Source organism: Carassius auratus, chromosome 20 (genome assembly GCF_003368295.1).
Source record: "Carassius auratus strain Wakin chromosome 20, ASM336829v1, whole genome shotgun sequence".
NCBI classification, from domain to species: Eukaryota; Metazoa; Chordata; class Actinopteri; order Cypriniformes; family Cyprinidae; genus Carassius; species Carassius auratus.
In genome coordinates, this window is record NC_039262.1 from 1,329,150 (window position 1) to 1,346,895 (window position 17,746).

General features: G+C 36.4%; 1 pseudogene; it reads left to right on the forward strand.

Annotated features, from left to right (window-relative positions):
- LOC113120478 (kelch-like protein 29) overlaps positions 1 to 17,746 on the forward strand; it is a 255,212-nt pseudogene that overhangs the window by 208,797 nt on the left and 28,669 nt on the right.

The following is a 17,746-nucleotide window of genomic DNA, read 5'->3' on the forward strand; positions in this document are numbered from 1 at the left end:
CTATGTAGATTAATATGTATTTATTTATTGTCAAATAGTCAGTTTACTAACTTACTAACTAAATAATTAATACATATTAATCACTAATTATAATATTAATTAATTCACTATAATAGTTCAATTTATTGGCCACACTATAATTAATCTGGTAACACTTTATTTTAAGGTGTTGTTGTTACACATCACATACTATTAGAATAACAATAAATTATGAATAATTACACGCAAGTAACCCTAACCTTTCTTTGAACAATAATTCAGTATCAACCAATTTGTTGTAGTTAATGCAGGCTTTCTAATATCTTGCTAATAATAAATACAGTAATTTAATGTTTAATAAACAAGATAAAAAAAAGTTACGTAATTGAAAATGTTGATGGATTTGAAAAAGAAGCTGTAGCATTAGGATACATGGATGTGCTCTCGAAAGTGATTTTGACCTTCAACCTCTATTCACAATCTAATTCCCAGTAGATATAATTAAGTTTCATTTTACTTTTTTTTCTTATTGAATATGCACTTTCACAGGAAATGTTGCCTATAATGAAGAATGGCTAGAACTTGTCAAGGTCAGATCAGGGAAAATCTCTCTCTGCGAGACGACAGAAGCCCAGGTGTTCACACGGGCCGTGTCAGTGTTTCTTACGGATGCTTACGTAATGTGTTGTGAGCTCAGAGGTGAGAGGGTTGGGTTGGCTGCTGTCCCTGTCAGCTTGTGTTTACAGCATTTAACGCTGACGTGAGCAGAACACCCCACTGAGGATGACTCTCAGCAAACAAGCTGGCCACGGATAGTCCTCAGTCTCAATGTTTTTCTAAGAAGCCTCTTATGCTCAAAAAGGTTGCATTTAATTTATCAAAGTAATATTCTGAAAAATAATATTACAATTTAAAATAACAGTTTTTAATATCGTATTTATTCTTGTGATGCAAAGCTGCATTTTCAGCATCGTTTCTCCAGGCTTCAGAGTCACATGATACTTCAGAAATCATACAAATATGCTGTTACTCAAGAAACATTTCTTATTATTAATGTTTGCAGTTGTGCTGCTTAGTATATTTGTGGAGAGCATAACTCCAGGACCCTTTGATGAATAAAACAGCATTTATTTGAAATATAAATTATTCGTAATATTATAAAAGTATTTCATTTCACTTTTGATCAAATTGCATTCTTGGTGAATAAAAATATGCATTTTTCTAAAAAAACAAAACAAGCCTAACAGACAATGATCTTTGTCTGATAATACTGTATATGTATATGTTTTTTTTTTTTGAGTCTTTGAAATGAATCTGTTAAAGAGTCTAAAACCTGTTTTGAACTCATGAGTTGAATCTAATGACTCACTGTTCACTGAATCAATCCGAGCTGTTCTAGACTTGCACAATGAACTGCAAGTGATTGCTTTTGTCATTTCCAAATTAAAATCAATTGAAAACTGTTACAATGATGTGTACCAATAGCATATGCTATACTGACAGCTTGTTCATATTGTATATACTATATTCACATTCGGTTTATCATAATAGTTGGTGCTTTTTAATGTAGAAAAAAAATACAAAGAAGTGTTGGGTACAAAGCAGTAGTATGTCTTTTATTAGTATTTAAGTATATGGTAATATGGTACTAAAATAATAATTTTGTGGAACTGAATCAGAATCACTGAAGTACTTTTAATAGTAATGCAGACTGAAATCACATGGTGAATATATTTCTCTCTCTTTCTTGCAGCACATATCCGAGTTGCTGGCTGTCGTTAGACTTCCATTCATTCACCCCAGTTACCTGCTGAACGTTGTGGACAATGAGGAGCTGATTAAATCGTCGGAGGCTTGCCGAGATCTGGTCAACGAGGCCAAGCGCTACCACATGCTGCCTCACGCGCGGCAGGAGATGCCGACACCCAGGACGCGGCCGAGACTCTCTGCAGGTCAGACCCTTCACGTTCTACTTCTCATCTGTCTTTCACTAGTCTCACCTAGCCTGTAGCTTTGACTAAACTGTGAAAGCTCTGTTCCACACTGCAGCTTATTCTGGCTCGAAGCAGCCACTTACAGGAAGCGACCGTCTGGCTGAGATTTAAAGCAATCAATCACAGTTTGCTTTGTTTTTTTTATGAGCCGTGTAGGAGCAGGTTCATCTGAAATAGATGATACCACAATGTGTTATTGTTTTTTAGCAGCCTTTTCAGGAACGCATCACATTATGGACGTTAAATGGGTCGTGAATGCTGTTGCTGATGTTGAAACTCCGGAAGATTACTTGTGCAAGTTCCTTTAAGATGTTTATCCTGCTGAAGAGTCATTATAAAGTTCCCACTAGTGATGCACGGAAACAAATATATGGTAACACTTTAGTTTAGGGACCAAATCTCACTATTAACAGGTTGCTTATTAGCAAACAAATTACTAGCATATTGGCTTTTTATTAGTATTTATAAAGTACATATTATGCTTTATTCTGCATGACCACATTTTAGATCCATTATCCTACATTTACTATAAATAAGCAGCAAATAATACGTTTATTAAGGCAAAAGTTGTTATTGATAGATAGATGATAGTGAGAATTGGTCCCTAAACTAAAGTGTGACTGATATTTTTTTTTCCACAAAATTCGAGTTTTCATTTAGCCAAAAAACAAAGCTGAAGCTGAAATTACAGACATGCTTTAAATAAGGTTAAGTAGAAATATAATGAGTATGTAATATATTGCATATATTTATCAAAATGCTTCTGTTTTTTTAGCCTATTATTCTTATTTGTTATTTCTGAGGTTATGTTTTCAAGCTGTTTTATTGACATTATTTATACTGTTGTATTGTATCTCGCAGCATACCTTTATGATGTTCATTCATCTCTATTTTGTGCCATAACTAGTAGTAAAGAAGTCAAAGATGATCTGTTGAAATTAAAGGCAGCTAAAATGATGAAGAGCAACAAAACCACATTTATTGATCACATTTTGTTTAAGTAAATTGTATTTATAGAGCACATTGAACACTGACCAAAGTGCTGTACAAAACAATAATAAAATACAGTAAAGTATCAAATAAAATTACAATTAAAATCCAAGATAATAATACTAATCCATAAATTAAAAATCAGGAAAGGCCTTTGAATAGAAATGTGTTTTAAGTTTAGACTTAAAAACCGAAATAGTAAATTTTACTCTTAATTTTAGATCAAAATTAACAAAGCTCAAAGTTTATTTAAAGTTGTTTTTTTTTTTTATTGGATGGGAGGCGCGTTTCAAATAATGTTAAGTGATTTTTTTGTTCAAGCAAAGATCAACAAATAAAGATTAAAAATGACAAATCAATATCGTCAACCTAGAATTAGCTTCCACAGAGCTGATATATTTGCCTTTTATAGTTTATCTACATTGAGTGCATGAAATAGACACTAAGGCCCAATCCCAATTCTATTTTATACCCCTTCCCCTTCCCCTAAGAATTGGGACACCACTACCATGACGTCACACGCCATCATTCGTCGTCTCGCTATTACAAAACACACATACTGGAGTGCATTAGAGCCTTTAATTATTCTTCTGTATTAATGAGCTGCTTACTGACACAGACACACACATCGGAAATTGCGCAGCTAACACATCCAGGAGAATATAAACTTGTCAACGCTGCCCCATTTTATTAAATGTTACTTTTATTAAATACAGTTTAAATACTGAATCGCTACATTATATTATCCAGCGACGAGAGGATACAATCACTGTTTTTAAGTAAACTCAGTCTAAAAAAATAAACGCACAGACGCGGATACACACAACTTCCATTTTCTCTCTCTCTCTCTCTCTCTCTCTCTCTCTCTCTCTCTTTTGAATAGGCAATATTTGAGAAAATGTTTAGCGATTTCTAATTATTGGGGGGATTACGGCAGTTATCGCCCTGATCAGACATATGCTGTGGCATGTAATGATATGACGTTAGCAAATATTAGCGATTTTTTGCAAACATTTCTTTGAGTAACATGACCGTTAATATGAACTCACAATTGAATGTAACATGAAACAAATGATTACTTTTTGGTTAAAATCTTTATTTATGCCAAAAAAACTTAGATTTATGTTGCTTTTTGTTCGTTGTAGCAGCCATGTTGCCGAGACAATTCGTACCCCTTCTTTTGAAGTGTGCTCCCGAAAAATCATTAATTGAAGGGCTATCTGGCCCTAGAATTGGGCTAGAATTGGGATTGGGCCTAAAACAGTCCAAATATTTTCAAATGCTGGTGCGTCACTATTTCGCACACAAGCCTTATCCCCTCTGAAGTATCAAAATCCTCTCTTTTGGAATCAACAAATGGCAGACGTTCAGCATCTGTGTGGTAAATCTGATAGCTGTTCATCTCAGTGTCTCTCTCTGACTGTATCTGAAGTCAATCTCAGGCTGCTGTAAAAATGCAACCAAACTAATTTATGGTTCAATAAGGCTGTCCTCATGCAGCACTGTGAATCACTCTCGCTCTCTCCTCGCGCAGCCGCTCCAGCCCCCATGATTCCCTCAGCGAGGCGTGAGTCTGTGAGTGAGCTGTACATTTATTTAATCTTGATATACTGTGGCTCTCTTTCTCTCGCCCCTGAGTTTTATTGATCTCTGCCCACTGCAGTATAAGAGCTGAATCCCTCCCCCACTGGACCCAGATCAATCTCTCAGGAGCGATAGATAGCACGCACAAAACACAATACAATTACCATAAATATATATCAGTGTTGCTGAAGCTACCTGAAACTGTAGTTTGCTAAGATGCTCCTTAAATTAATAGAAAAGCATCAAGTGAAACAATCAAATGAATGAATTTAGGTATGTACCTTGAAATGACCATGCTATTTCTTGAAGCCTATGTGGGCAATATGAATTTGGTTCTGTGTTTATTACCATGTTGTGTGTGTGTCAAAACCATGACAAAAATGTTGTATGGCGTTGATGAATCAAACCTTGAATGTACCTTGAAAATACTATACTATATCTATTACTTTCTATGTAAATCCCCCTTGTGAGCAATATGAATATGGTACTATTTTTTTTTTTTACCACGGTATATATCTATCAAAACTATGGCAAAAAACTTTATATGACATTATTCTGTTTCAGAAAGTAATGCAACATGGGCAAAAAGAATATACAGGTTTAACGCCATTATATTTGGTTGCAATAAAATTTTATTGATATATTAATCCATTATAGAATATTGTTTAAACTGCTCTATAGACGCCATATTTTATTTTAGAGCTGCAATAGATTTTTAGTAAACAATGCATTTTTTTTTATTTCCTTATGCAATGCACACAAAGTTTAAAAAGGTTTGGAATATAGTCATATGAGCTTTTCTGATACTTTTTATAGCAGTTTTTTTTTATACTTTTTAGGAGCTTGACCGCTCATGAACACAATGAACTGTTGTTTGGTATATGGAAATATATGTGAAGAATCTTTACATAAAGAATTGTTTCTTATTCTTAAAGAAAAAAATAACATAACAGCATACATGAGGATGATTAAATAACTTTTTTGATAAGCTATTCCTAAATATTTAGTTAAAATACCGCATAGAGACAATCTGGATTTGGATAATTTACATGAACTGTTCAAATGAGTCAGTTCACTGGAGTGGGTTGAGTAGAAAGAATCAAATCACAAGAATGAATCTGTTATAGAGTGCATGGAATAACTAAAATGAACTAGACTTCCCAAGTTTTAAATATTACTTCAGGCTTGTGTTTCATCACATTACACTTCTTGGAAAAGTAGTTTGTTACTGTAGACGCTGCTCTATTTTAAAAACGACTGTCACACTACTGAGAAGTGAAACCTTTTTATTAGCATGATCACTTTTAGTTAGTTCCTTCCCATCACTGATATTTGTTCTGGCATTAAAAGTGATTCTAGTAGATTCACACGTCAGTCAAGCGAAATGGAAAGTCAGTCACACCAAAACATCACAGCTCTCATCTGATCCCAGCTGACTCCAGATACACAAGTGTTCTTCTTAATAAACATCTTTAAATGCTTGGTAAATACGATGCATAGTTTCCAACCTTTAAGAACGCCCTGTTTGTTCTTACTATTAAACGAGATATTCATGGAAATAAGCAGCCTCGGCAGAGGAACAGATTGCTCTTGGGCTCTGAGATTTTTCCTACTTGCTGGCCAGGACTCGGAGGCTCTCTTCAATAAAGCTAGGTTTAATTATTGTCTGAAAGGTATTACATGCTGTGCATGGAAGTCATGCCACTCTGCAGAACTTATTTTCTGCATGAAGGAGTTAAAGTAATTGGTAAACAAATGTGTTTTTACGATACTGAGTGAGTTTTGTTTCTGTGGTGTGACAGCAGGTAAACAAACATGGTTTTGTGATTTGACCAGATTGTAGATTAACAGCTGATTTGACCAGTTTTAATCATTTTGAACATACTTGAATGTTTCGAGCTTTAACATGTAAATATAATACATTTAATATATAATGTTTAAAGCTTTTTTATTCAATGGCTAACAAAGTACTGTTATCATACAATTTCAGACATGTACTTTGAAAATATTATGGTATTCTTGAAGTTTCTTATACACCCTGTAGGCAAACTAAATAAGGTAATTTTTTATTATACTGTATATACATACTGTATATAGCTTTTATTTGTATATTTTCAGTTTCATTTAAATGTTAGTTTGCAGGGGTTTTTTGTACTTTTTAAAAATATATTTTTATACACTGTAGATATAATTCATTTTGATTGCAGTTTTTATTTGAATAATTTTAGTTCTTTAACGCTCTCTCACACACACACGCACACACACATATATAATGGATAAAGTTTGTTGCATTTGATTCTTTTTTTCAGTTTTAGTATTTATTTGTTTGTTTATTTGAAACTTTATTTAGGTTTTTTGGTGAGAATTTTAACAGTTGAACACAGTTGAGTTGAATGTTGAAAGTCATGCAATCAACTTTGTTATTGTTTTTGTTATGTTTTGATAATATATAAAATGTAATAGTATTGTTTAATATAGATAATATTCAGATTATTATCATTATTTTTTATTACAGCAAATTTGTCATTTTGAGTGCCAACATATCTTCCTTTCTTTCTTTCTTTCTTTCTCTCTCTCTCACTCTCTTTTCTCTTTCTGTTGTTGTTGATTTGGTTTGTATTTTTTCCATGGTACCACGCAGTTGTTTTCCTCTGTAAGGCTTCGTGGACTCGTGTCCTCTGTGTTTCTCTCAACATCTGTTCCTCTGATTTGCTCAGGAAGGATGGACTTGTCTCCTTTCGACATTTTTTATGAAGTCTTTGATTGTTTGGCTGTGTACAGGACTCTCGAGTGAACTGGTCTCTGGCTTGACCATCTGGCAGGCCATCTGATGGAGGTTATGAGACACCGCGTGAGGGCCTGTCACCTGTAGGACCCGTTTATGAAAAAGAGACTGCGAAGAGAGAGAAAACTAGGCTAGAAGTCAAAGACGAAGGGGAGCATAAATTGCTTTTTTTTAGCGACAGAGATTGAGGAAGTGCTGCTAGGAGTTTGTAATTGGCGTGTGTGTGTGTGTGTGTGTTTGTGTGTGGCTGAATGCATTCGCTCTCCACCTGAGCTTGGCTGATAAGTCTCTTATGTATGAAAAGACACAGAAGAGGTGCTGTGATGTCACTCATGAAAGGTTCCTCGCCAAGCATGAGCTCGATCAGAGCATTCTGGTTTGCATTGGCCCGCGGCTCTCGTTCTCCGAGCTGCAGGGAAGTGCCAGCTGTCGTCAGACTGATGGGACTCACCTGGGCCCTGCTCTTCCCTCCGCTTCTGCTGCACAGAAATCCTCCGAGCAAATCAGGGTAACGCACACCTGTCTCACACCCAGTAACTGGTGTAGGTGGGCCATCAATCCTAATTAAACTCACGACAGTCTCTTTTAGCAGTCCATGCTGGCAGGAGGACTGCCGTCACACCTGTAACTCAAATGATCGTCAAATAACAAAGCGTTTGTTAATCTAACTGGCCCACACTTGTAGCTGATTAACTGCTGGTCTCGTGGGTAGGTCAGGTGTGTAATTAGGAACCATAAGGGACGAAGACTGTGAAAGGTGACCCTGTTCTGCTTAACTCTGACCCTGAACATCATATGATGTTCGAACAGCTTTACTAAAGCGGAAGTTTAATATTGTGGCTTGTAAACAAATGATAATTTTGTCATTATTTACTCACTCTCGTGTTGTTTTAAACCTGTATGACATGCTTTCTTCAGTATGCTTTGAACCCCATTGACTTACAGAACAGTATTATTTTAGTATTTTATGTAGCCTATTAGTACAGTATATATTTATGTTTTCATTTAGCTTTTATTTTCACTTTAGGTTTAGTGTTCTTATTTATCTATTTATTTATTTATTATATTTGAATGTAGGTTTAATTTAATTAAAGCAACTTTAGTGCTTCAGCTTATTTCAGTTCCAAGGCAACATTTCAAGGGCAATTTTATTCCAGCTTAAACGTAAACATTTATTTATTTAGCTGTATTGGGTCAACGAATGCTTTATATTTATCTATTTTAAATCTATTTATTTTATTTTCCTTGTGTGTTTATTTATTAATTTGAATAACAGTAATCTTTTATTATTATTATTGTATGTACCTTTATATCCTTTATTATAAATCTAAATAAGCTTTTTTATTTTATTTGTAGTTTAAAATGTAGCAGTTTTGTTTTGTGCTTTTAAAAAATGTATAATATTTATATATAGGTCAAATAAATTGTTCACTTTTTATTTCAGTCATTTTAGTAGTTAACATATTTATTTCAGTTCCAAGGCAACATTTCAAAAGTTTTTTTTAAGTTGAATTTTTCATTTGATTTTTGTATTTGTTTTCTTTTTGTTTAGTTTTTTTTATCGCCAATGATTTTGAATAGTGTTAGTTTTATTTAACAATAACAACAGTGATGGAAAAGCAAGAACAAAGACTTTTTTTAAAATGGCATTTGTTCAATAGTAAAGGAACATGTATAAAAATATTACTTTTATTTAAGAAACTAGCTTAAACGTTTAAGCAACCACATAGCAATTCTCTTAACTATACTACACTAATACAAACTATATACTTTACATTCTCTAATGCATGTTTTGAAGTCAGCACATTTTTGAGGGATTATTCATTTCATTGGTTTCTGAAAACTGTCCTATTATTTTTACATTGAATGCCGTGCGAGTCATTTTGGATAAAAGTGTCTATAAATGTCTCATTCCAAAGCTGTTTATATGCACATTCTCATTCACTATAGGACGAGCAAAGCACTCTAACAGAGTTGGGATGCTATTTGTCCTGATAATTAGTCTTAGTCTTTTGATTCGCCCTTATAGTGATTCATGCGTTTTCTAGCTGTGGTGACCTATTGTAGACATGAAATGTAATTTATGTGAGGAAGACATCCATATTAACTTAAAAATGGTCATTAATCTTCAAAGAAACTTAACCCCAACTCTAAAACATAGCTATAAACAATCAAAAATCATCTGGATTTAGTCTGATTCAGTGCACAGACAGTGCTGTTTTTGTGCTTTATCACTGCATCAAGCCGACATAAGTCTTGTTTCGAACAATAGTTCTTTATGTGGCTTCATAAAAGCCCGTTTTGCAAGAGATGGTGTCAATACAAAGATTTACAGTGCATTTTATTTGTGTTTTCTGCTGAGTTAAGCACGCTACAGTGCTTGTGCTGTGTAAAATAGGAATGCAGCAACCTGTTAGTATGGATGGCAAAATAAATAAGCCAATTATGTGTGAAGTGTTGAACAGGGTTAAGAGTTTTAGCTTGGGGTTTACTCTTTTTGTGTCCAAAGGTTAGACATTACACAAGTCATTTTCAATCACTACCGTTTTTAAAGTTTGGGGGTGTGCGATTTTTTTTTGCCATAAAATATTAAATATTACAAAAAAAATTTTTCTATTTAGATATGTCATTTATTCCTGTGATGCAAAGCTGAATTTTCAGCATCATTACTCCAGTCTTCAGTGTCATTTGATCCTTCAGAAATCATTTTAATATGCTGATTTGCTGCTCAAGAAACATTTCTTTTTATTATTCATGTTGAAAACAGTTCTGCTGTTTAATATTTTTGTGGAAACATACTGTATTTTTTTACAGGATTGTTTGATGAGTATACAATTCAAAAGTAGGTGTATTTGAAACCGAAATCTTTTGTAAACATTAAAAATCACTTGACTGTCACTTTTGATCAATTTAATGGCTCTTTGCTGAATTAAAATAGGAATTTCTTACTGACCCCAAACTTTTGATTGGTGCTGCTGTACATGCTTTGCAAACTGTTAAATGCGTTATTCAAGTCACAGTATGCAGGTTACCCTCCTGTCTGATCTTTATTATTGTCGTCTGGTGTCCCTGTCACTAAGTGAGTTGCATTTCTGTCATGTGCGAGTGTGCTGTCATGTCATTTCTGTGCTGTACGTCTGTTGCTGTCAACTAATTAGCTCCCGTTTCAGAATCCGTCCTTCCTTTTGGCGGCCATTCACAAAGCTTTGACACACTTTATTGAGGTCACCTCTTCAAAGTGCAACATTCAATCAGCTGCTGGCGTGTGGCAGAAGGAGTCAAAGGTATTGGATTGTGCTGATGTGACACTCAACCCAGTCCTTTACAGACCACAAACCGCTTTTACGGACTCATTTCTCAAACTGCTTTTATCGCTAAAGCAGCAGCTTGAAGGTGAGGACGGAAGGGCGGCGTTTTGCAGTACGTCTGCGTTTGTTTAATTGATTTAGTCGTGCCATGACTGGAGGGCAAACCTCATTGCTTTCTGCGTCTCACCTTCAACGCAGGGTCCAGTCGCTTTAATTAGTCTCTTTCTCTGATAGAGCGCAACGTCTCTGTAGATGCTTGTGGATGTTACTGAAGCCGATTTGAAGAACTGTGCACGATCGCGAGGGAATTACAGCCGTTGTCAGTCCTGACCTCTCTCTGACTATTGCATCAAAATGTATGGCTTGTTCATTTGGCTGAATAAATGGTTTGATATGCCACCTATAGATGGACCTTAAATTTAACAGCATTTTTCCATTTAGAGCTGATTTGTGAACAGAACCGTTTGTGGAGAATCAGGTCCAGCTGTTTAAGAAGTTGTAATGTTGGTAGAAAAGTTTGAATGTTAGCACACATCCATCTTCATATCTGAGGCTTTTCATAAGTGTTAGGTTTGTTCGGTAGCTAACGGAGTACGGAGACGTACTTGAGTGGCAAGGAGCTCCACTTCGAATCCCTTGTAATCAAAGCAAAGAAATTCAAATGGGATGGTTGCATCAACAAATGCGTTTTTATATCAGTTTTGCATTTGTTAACACTATCTGGTAGGTTTAGGGTTGGGTTTGATGTAGGGCATATTTCCAACACGATAGAGCATTAACTTTTAGTGAACATCCCTGGATATTTGAATTTCTGAATGTCCGCAATATGTACCAGAAGCAACATAATAAAAACACATCAATACGTACCCATTTCAATGTAATAAAAAGGTGCTAGGGTTTAAGAATTGAACCAGTGTTTTAGCACCACTCAGTGGACATTTCTCTTTGAAACTGCGGCGAAATGTGCAGTAAGACATGGAAAAACCGTGTTACACCAAAAAATGGTACATATTTTTATGAGACCAGGTTGAATTTTGCACAGTTCTGGTGTGAATGTTACTGAAGCACAAATAAAAGGCAGAAAACGTTTGCAGTTTTACTGCAATTAATCATCATTCCTGACCCCTCCGTGACTGTTGCATCAAAATTGGGGGTTCGTTCATTTTACAAACCACCATCATAATTGAATTTCCTGTTCATATGTCTTTTGTTGGCTTAATCCGTCCTAGAGAATGGAAATGATAAATGTGTCATCCCTAATCATAACATTTCGCTCGGTACATTTCAGCTGTTGATTGCTTTCCCGTCGTCTACAGTAGCTGGATTAAATTTACATTTTGAAGTGGATGATTTTGTGGCTGTATTTGGCTCAGTGGGCCTGTAGTGTTTTAAATTTCCCTGTCAGGAAATCTTTGTCACACTTAATGCGGCCATATTTGAGTATGACGAACATTTTTGGTTGATAAACTATTAAATAAGACACTGCTGTTAAGAGACGGATAGATAATGTATGCGGCAGTGCTCTACAGGGAGGAATTCTCTCTCCCGAGCACAAAACTCACTCAGAATCCTGTCCGGGAGCTATTTCTCTTGTTGCAAAGGGCAGCGGCATGCCGTTTGATTGCTGCTTGGGTCTCTTGTAAATGACAGCTCACAGTGCAGTGGACTCTGAGTTTATGTGCAGATATTGTTCCTGGAGTTTGAGCTGCTCTTAGTGTCGAGTTCGGACAGCACACCTGCGGACCGTAAATTTAACAGCATTTTTCCATTTAGAGCTCATTTGTGAACAGGACCCATTGTGGAAAATCAGCTCTGGCAGTTTAAGAGGTTGTAATGTTGGAGGAAAAGTTCTTGTTTGAGCTTAAACAGCATTTTGGTGTTCACACTGTATGTCAGTCTGAGTTATGCACCATTCAGAATTAAAGCTGCGGTAGGGAACTTTTGACGCTCTAGCGGTTAATAAACAAAACTGCTTGCGTCTTGCGGAAGAACATCGTAGCCGGAACTACTTCTCTCTGTTTATGTCTATGAAGAATCACAAAGGTACTGGGTTACTCCGCCGCGGTATCCCCGAAGTAATCTAAAATAGTCTGAATATAAACACTTATTATAGATGTACCCTAGTGATTCAGGACAAGCTAAAAACACGGTTTGGAAAATGGATTCATGGTGTACTCGCTTATTATGTTCATTTTTCTACATTTTGAACACAAACAAAGTTACGGACCGGAGCTCTGATTGGTTGTTTTTTACCGGGAGCGATGGAGTTTCTGCAAATGGCAATAGGATCACTGGGAGGAGCCAGAGGAGCTTGATTTTTTCACAGATTATCTGTCTCATATTCTACTGTCAGGACATAATGTCAGGTTTAATAAATATGTAAAAAAATATTTTTTTACAAAAGTTCCCTACAGCACCTTTAAACTGCAGATGCTTTTTGAATTTGAATTCAGTTGCTGAATTTGAATTGAGGTAGTAAACAGTGCAGAATTGAAATTCAAAATTATTTTTTATAATTTTTAATTATTGTCTTATAATTATACTATATAATACATTAAAAAAAAAAAATTATCACTGAATATTTGAAGCAAAGTCATTTGTTGAATGCTGGCTTCAGGTTTGAAGGTTTATAGGCTTTACAGATGCTGCTGCATGAGTTTTTCTAACAGAGGCTGAGGGAGTGGTGGCTAATTTTATTCCTTCCTTTTTCTTTTTTTCTTCTTATTAACGTAAGTTATTCTGTCACTCAATATTTCACAGAAATTAGAAGACGGTCAATTCAGTGAATAATTTTTCCTGTCATTCTAATTCAAATTCCAACATGTCTTTGACTTAAATTTGGCCAATTTTAAACAAATTCACACTCTTGATTTGAAAGAGAGCCGATTATTCTGCTCTGGTGTGAATGTTCCTGTAACACCGATAAAAGAGGGAAAACATTTAGATAAAGAATCATATTGTGGAATAATATGTTATATAATCAACTTGTAGAAAATTGACATTTAATGACCCCTTTAAATGACTGGTTAAAATACTAGATTTATATACATGAGAAAGAAAGCGTTCCTCAAAACGGCACTCTGGCTGGATTGGCTGGCTTCACGCAAGAGGTTTATATGAGTTCACTGAGAATTAAAGTCATGTTTATAGTAATATGTTAAGTAATGTCCAGGTGCTTTGCATTTATTTATTTACCAGGTTGGCAAGGCTTGTGGCATCAAATCTTTGCAAGTGGTTAGTGTGGCACTTACTTTAGTAGCCTTGAGCACACCTGTAGATTATGCTCGTTCTCAGTGTTATAATCTATTTCAGATATACCCTTACCCAGATTCACCCCTTTACTCCTGAAAATTTCACATGGAAGAAGCAAACCATGGTTGGTTCATATTTCCTTTATACTTTATATTTTTTCATTTGTTTTCCCTATCCCTATAAAGCTTGACTTACCAGTCCAACCATAGCAACTGGTGTCGGAAGGGAAGGGAAGGGAAGGGAAGGGAAGGGAAGGGAAGGGAAGGGAAGGGAAGGGAAGGGAAGGGAAGTCGTGGCCTAATGGTTAGAGATTCAGACTCCTAACCCAAAAGTTGTGAGTTCGAGTCTCGGGCCGGCAGGTCGCACTGGACTATAAGTCGCATTTATTTAGAACCAAGAGAACACATGACCATCTACAGCCGCAAGAGGGCACTCTATATCTTCAGTTTAGACTACAGGAGCACTGAGCAGCATAGAGCGCCCTCTCGTGGCTGGAGACGGTAATGTTTTCTCTTGGTTCATTTGTCTTAGGTCATTTCTTTTTGTTCATGTCATATTAATTTTGATAAATAAGTCGCACCTGAGTGTGTCGCAGGACCAGCCAAACTATGAAAAAAAGTGTGACTTATAGTCCGGAAAATATTGTAGCCCTAATACATGGCTAATTTTCTTGTAATATGCATGCTAATAAGCAACTAATAAGTGTTACCTATTCTAAAGTGTTACCAACATTTATTTATATTGAAAAAAAAAAAAGTTGATTTTTTTTATATAATATTAATCAATTTGTACCACCATGAGTAAGGGTCCCTTATGCCAATATTAGTGCCTGGGTACATGAGACTAAACTACTGCAGCACCTGAGCTTGAAACAGTGAGTTGGATTGTCCAGTAAATGCACCATATTCAATAAAAGCTGAGTAGGAGTGAAAGATATCAAGGACATCTTTAAAGGGCATTTTATTCCACACAATACTATTATGTGAGCAAAATGATTTTCATTTCATCCCTAACTACATCATCATGAACATCATCATTCCCAGAAAATGTATTTCCAAGGTAGAGCACTTAATTACTTCTTCAGGCCTGACTTATCCTCTCTTTTCATTTGCGAGGTTTTTGACTCACTCCGGTGGGACTGGATTGAAGGGCAACGAAATGACAGGGGTAAAAGCCCACACATACAAAGTTCAGACGTTCAGGGACGCCCGTGCCCGCAGCGTCACCTGCTCGCCACATCTTTCTGACAAGCGGGTTCAAAGCTGCAATTTATCTCTGCCCACGACCGCAACCGTCTGAGAGTCTCGGAGGAGAGAGAACTTCCTCTCTTCTGGACTCAAAGACCTCTTCCACATCCAGCTTTTAATGGTAGGGAAGAGCAGGACGAGGGCAATTAGATGGAAACCAAGCCCTGTCCCAGCTGGGGGATCCGGGGTCTTGTTCTAGGCCAAGGTGCAGGCTGTTTAGAGCAGGTTTGGGTTTCCTCCCACTGTGAAAGAGAGATTGAGCTCAGGAGGAGAGAAAAAGAGACAGTTATTTACCATCGTTCCCTACTCTGGATGTTATCATTATCACTCTTTAGCTCAGTGGGGGATGAGAGCTACCTGGCCGCCCTGACGTCCCGTCTGGCAAACCCTTATTTACCGATGGCAGCCGCTGAGTCAATGCTATAGATAGGACACATTAAGGGGAAGTGAGGTGGAAGAGACAGGTGTGATTGTCCTGTGGGAGGCTGTGCGTGCCGAGCGAGGAGAAGCTCACCTGTCAAAGGTGTGGATCGCAGCTCAATGCGTCGACAGAAAGCTGGCAAAGAGGAAAAGTAGATGTGGGAAGCACTTGCCCCGCCCACATCCAGCTTGATTGACAGGTGCTGGCTGAACTCCTACGGGTCCACTTCCTGTTTACTTCTGTTTTTGTTTACTTTTCTATGACAGCGCTTGCTTTAGGCTGTTTGAATGGAGGTAACTCGATTAAAATCAGCACATCTCATTAAGGAATGAAACGTTGCTTCAGCAGCACTTTTGAAGGCTGAAAAAGGTCACCTGCTGCTCGAACAGACTCAAATCTCACAGGAAATAAGAAATGGCTGTGGTTGCCCTTTAGGGCTTACAGTGAAATGAATATACTCACTGTGACAGTGACTGGAGTGATAGAGCTGCCATACATTTTTTTCACATTTCAGTTCATTATAAGTACTCACAGAGAGAAATTTATCGTCAGGTATACACTACCAGTCAACAGTCTGGACACATTCTTTATTATTACTATTTACTAATATTATGAAACAACATGCTTGTAAGTATGAGAATTATATAATAAATCTAAATAATAAATCAAAACAATCATTTGGTTTAAAAACAATTATAAAAAAGGAAAGACTATTGAAAGACTTCACATGTTTGCTGGACACTTGTAGGTTTTCCTTCACTGGTTGAACTCATCCATTAAAAATGTAAGTGTAAATTCTATAAAATGAAAATTTACATTTAAATTAAATTCTTATAAAATTAATAGTGTGTGTGTATATATATATATATATATATATATATATATATATATATATATATATATATATATATATATAGTTTATTCTTTTTTATATACAAGTTGTACAGGTATATCTGTATTTGTCTTAAAGTCTAATATTACACATTACTGCTAAATCATGAGAAAATCATATAATTTCAGCAAGGGTGCACTTCGGCTACTTACTAACTTTGCTAACTTTTAAAATTCCTAGTTTTGTCTGTAGGATTCCTTGCAGTTCCTTATTTGTTCCCTTTTTAACACTATTTTAAAATGCAAGTCATGAATGTAAACGAGCTTTTTACAGTTATACACTGTTGTGATAAAAAGGATACAGTATTTATTTGTTTTGTTTTGCACTTTTGCACATGTTCTGTCTGCTCTACCTGCATGCTTGCCTAAAGGATGCTGAATTCTTCATTTCCAGCAGATCAGGCAGCATATGGTTCAGCAGCAGTCTGGTCCTTCCTCATGTCTCAGTTAAGACAATCCACTTCACACTGTATTTTTTTCCTCTAGATTTTGCTATTTTTTCTCTCTGTTCCACTCCAGTTGTGTTGTTACCTGCCCTGGAGAGAAAAGCCAAGATTTAGAAAGAGAGAGAGAAATGTAGAAGGAGAAAAAGATGACAATATTGTAAAAGAAGGATGCTGGAGCAGAGAGAAGCCCATGGATCAGGCAGGCAGCTGTTGTCAGGGGAGCGCTGGGGAAGTATTGATTCGGAAAGATGAGCCAGCGGTTAAAAGAAGCTCAAGGATGTCTTCACGTCACTCTCTCACTTTTCTCTGCTCTCTCGCCGACTTTCTTCCTGCACCTTAAACAAAGCCGGTCTCTGCAAGGCGATTTGATGACAAGCCCTGCGCCGGTGTAGACATGATGCAGGAAGTCTGAGCGCTCGAACCCTTACACACACAATAATAGGCTTTCTAAGTGTAAACCTGGATAGAATTACACCGGATGATGCTGGGATCCTTTTTTTCCTTCTGCAGGAACATTTCGACCTCGTTTGTTGAAGATAAATGCAGTAAGGTGCTTGTTAGGTGATTGTCTACTGAGCCAATCAATGCAGAGCTCCCAAGTCTTTATGGCCACATACACAATACAGGTTTCAGGAGTGACAACTGCATTTAAATACACATTTCTTTACTGAAGTAATATTACAGCAACCAAACATCATTTATGTTCGGCAGTTTGAACTAAACCACCATTGACAAAGCTATTGTGTTTGGTTTATGTTTGGAAGGCTGTTTCACAGAGCACACTCTTGAAGGGTTGCCATGTCCACTTATTATAAGCAACACTTATTAAACATCTTTAGGCTTGTTATT